The 3,956-nt window shown below is 29.3% G+C and overlaps 1 long non-coding RNA gene across 2 annotated transcripts in view; it reads left to right on the top strand.

Moving 5' to 3' along the window:
* Window positions 1–30: 30 nt before the first annotated feature.
* The window catches only part of LOC111700712 (uncharacterized), a 5,251-nt gene continuing 1,325 nt past the window's right edge, over window positions 31–3,956 (top strand). The window contains exons 1-2 of one of the 2 annotated variants that reach the window (XR_002765034.1): window positions 31–56; window positions 767–824. This is a non-coding gene — a long non-coding RNA (uncharacterized LOC111700712). Of the gene's footprint in view, window positions 57–166; window positions 194–766; window positions 825–3,956 lie in introns of those variants that run through there. The other variant, XR_002765033.1, reaches the window with a different exon arrangement.

Below are 3,956 nucleotides of genomic sequence, written 5' to 3'. Positions count from 1 at the left end.
ACTGTATCAGGTATCTATCTATCTACTTATCTTCCCCCGTGCTTAAACTGTATCAGGTATCTATCTATCTACTTATCTTCCCCGTGCTTAAACTGCATCAGGTATCTATCTATCTATTTATCTTCCCCCGTGCTTAAACTGTATCAGGTATCTATCTATCCACTTATCTTCCCCCGTGCTTAAACTGTATCAGGTATCTATCTATCTACTTATCTTCTACTTTTATTTTTTAATTGATAAACAAGTCGACAATTTTATTAAGGAAATAGTATTATGTAGTTTACTATTCTTTTACCAAAGCCAAGATCATACCTGCTTTTATTACAATCCGAATATACGCAGATATAAAATAAAATTAGTTTGACAGGGTTAACTTTTTCCATCTAATTTAGCCCAAGTTTTCAATTCAATTATAGATTTTCTAGGTCAACCTACTCTCATCCGAGGACATTAAAATACTTTATATAACAGGCCTTCAAGGCTAGGACAGACTTGGGAAGTTTCCGCTTGGGAATTTGCACTTTTGGGAAGTTGCCACTTGGAAAAATACCCTTTGGAAGTTGCCACGTGTGAAAATGCCCTTGGGAAAGTCCATCTTATTACCACTTTCTTGAAAATCAACGGTGAAAGTGAAATTGGTTTTTGTACACTGAACAATAGTATAGTGCTTCATGTTCTTGGGGCTTATAAAAGTCATAATTTGAGTCTTACAGTCGTCTTTCATTCCACAGTTCTATGGGTCTATCTGTACTTCTTATTTGTGCAGGTGCTATGTTTGTGGTGGTAATTCTGGGATGTCCTGTAAGGGCCCCGAGATGGATAAGGTAATTGTTTTAATATAAATCTTGGTTTCAAGGGATTTCAGAAATGAATCATGAGTCTTTGTCACAAACCCAAACTTTCCGTTCTTCATATCTTTGCACCTCGATGGTGTAAACGAAGATTAATTGTTCTAAAAGATCTCATAGTTTGAAATATCAAAGGTCTATAACATTGAATTGCAAAGATATAGGGATTTAAACATCAGTTTTTATGGAAAAGACTCAATTCCTTTTAAAACGACTGAACCCATTGGACAAACATTTTTTTGTGGGACCAATCATAAATCCAGAGAGGTGTACAATTTTTGGTGAGAATTTAATGATAATTAGAAGATTTTTCAAATCAATTCAAATCATTTCTTTCTCAAGAAAAACAATATTTATGAATTTACAATATATAAAATAATATTTTCCATACCAAGCGGACTCAATAGCCTGGAGCTGTTTATAGCTGTGGCCCCCTGTTAACCAAATTATTTCATTGATTTATAAAAAAATCAAAAATCAAAACATACAAAAGAAATAAGGAGAAAAAAATGTGCAGCATAAATCAAAGGTGGGGAATGGAGACAGAGAGGGATTCATAACGTAAACAGAGAGTAATTAATATATTTGACCTGCCTTCTCGGTGAAACACGCACCCCACAACCCCAATCCCCTCAAATCTATTTTTTTTTAATTTTTAAAATAAAAAAGATAAGATTCATGCACTTGCAGATGACTTTAAAGAATGTCTGAGGTTTAGTGATTTTATAATTAAGACATCTAATTATGCTTGTACCAAAATGGTTGAATAAATTAATTTAATCAAAAGAATGGTAAGATTTCAATTAAAACGCTGCGACTAACTTATTTTATGCATAGCGGATTTGCAACAAGAAAAATACCATAAACTCCGTTAGAAAAGCTATTTGAAATAATAAGATTTGTTCGATATTTTATTTTATTTACTAAGATTCTCTTAGTAATTTTGAACAAAACTTTCAGAAAAGAAAATGTTCGTTATTCCGACATTTAAAGCATTTAAAATGTGCAACTGTGTCTTTCATATATTTAAAATCAAATAGGTTGTGTACAACTAAACCAGATAAAAAAATGTGCAATTGTGCCCTTGTTCATATATTTAAAATCAAATAGATTATTCAACTAAGCCAGTTAAAAAAATGTGCAATTGTGCTCTTGTTCACATATTTAAAATCAAATAGATTGTACAACTAAGCCAGATAAAAAATAATGTACAATTTTGCTCTTGTTTACATATTTAAAATCAAATAGATTCTTCAACTAAACCAGTTAAAAAATGTGTAATTGTGCTCTTGTTCACATATTTAAAATCAAATAGATTGTTCAACTAAGTCAGTTGAAAAAATGTGCAATTGCGCTCTTGTTCACATATTCAAAATCAAATAGATTGTTCAACCAAGCCAGTTAAAAAAATTTGCAATTGTGCTCTTGTTCACATATTTAAAATCAAATAGATTGTTTAACTAAGTCAGTTAAAAAAATGTGCAATTGTGCTTTTGTTCACATATTTAGAATTAAATAGATTGTTCAACTAAGTCAGTTAAAAATATGTGCAATTGTGCTCTTGTTTACATATTTAAAATCTAATAGATTGTACAACCAAGCCAGTTAAAAAAATTTGCAATTGTGCTCTTGTTCACATATTTAAAATCAAATAGATTGTACAACTAAGCCAGATAAAAAAATGTACCCTTGTGCTCTTGTATACATATTTAGAATTAAATAGATTGTTCAACTAAGCCAGTTAAAAAAATGTACAATTGTGCTCTTGTTCACATATTTAAAATCAAATAGATTGTACTACTGAGCCAGATAAAAAAAATGTGCAATTGTGCTCTTGTTCACATATTTAAAATCAAATAGATTGTACAACTAAGTCAGTTAAAAAAATGTGCAATTGTGCTCTTGTTCACATATTTAAAATCAAATAGATTGTTCAACTAAGTCAGTTAAAAAAATGTGCAATTGTGCCCTTGTTCACATATTTAAAATCAAATAGATTGTTCAACTAAGCCAGTTAAAAAAATGTGCAATTGTGCTCTTGTTCACATATTTAAAATCAAATAGATTGTACAACTAAGTCAGTTAAAAAAATGTACCCTTGTGCTCTTGTTCACATATTTAAAATTAAATAGATTGTTCAACTAAGTCAGTTAAAAAATGTGCAATTGTGCTCTTGTTCACATATTTAAAATAAAATAGATTGTTCAACTATGCCAGATAAAAAATGTGCAATTGTGCTCTTGTTCACATATTTAAAATCTAATAGATTGTTCAACTAAGCCAGTTAAAAAAATGTGCAATCGTGCTCTTGTTCACATATTTAAAATCAAATAGATTGTTCAACTAAGTCAGTTAAAAAAATGTGCAATTGTGCTCTTGTTCACATATTTAAAATCAAATAGATTGTTCAACTAAGCCAGTTAAAAAAATGTGCAATTGTGCCCTTGTTTACATATTTAAAATCAAATAGATTATACAACTAAGCCAGTTTTTAAAAAGTCTTTGTCGGAGTTTATATTTGAATAACAAATATTGAAATTGTACGTTTAAACCCGATTAAAATACGAGATTCCATCCCTGAATTAAAAAAAAATGTTGAATTATGAATCATGAATGTTAGAATTAAATAGATTGTTCAACCAAGCCAGATTTTAAAAAGTCTTAAAGAAAGAATTTGTTGAAGTTTATATTTCAATGATAAAATATTGACATTGTGCTTTAATTCATATGTACGTTAACACCGGATTAAAATACGAGATTCAATTCCTGATTTTAACAAAAAATGTTGTGTATTTATTTTAAACTTAAAAAACCAAGAAGTGGATTATGCCCTGAATAAAAGTTTTCAAACTAAAACACAAAATTTCGTGACATTAATATAATTGCATGGTATTTACTAAAGTGAGGAGGGGAGGGAAGAGTTCAAACAGAGTTGAAGTTGCGCAATGTTCCGAAGTTTGTATTTGAATGCAATTTTAAAACTTTTATAACTTAATAGCAGTTGCTTGAATTGGTCTTGAAAAAGTTACTGTAAACATAATTAACTTGTTTATATAAATAATTTATTGTAAACATAATTAACTTGTTTATATAATTAATTTATTGTAA

The sequence above is a fragment of the Eurytemora carolleeae genome, unplaced genomic scaffold, assembly GCF_000591075.1.
Source record: "Eurytemora carolleeae unplaced genomic scaffold, Eaff_2.0 scaffold421, whole genome shotgun sequence".
In the NCBI taxonomy this organism is placed as follows: domain Eukaryota; kingdom Metazoa; phylum Arthropoda; class Copepoda; order Calanoida; family Temoridae; genus Eurytemora; species Eurytemora carolleeae.
Note: the sequence above shows the minus strand (reverse complement) of the source record. Positions and strands in the feature narration are given on the sequence as shown.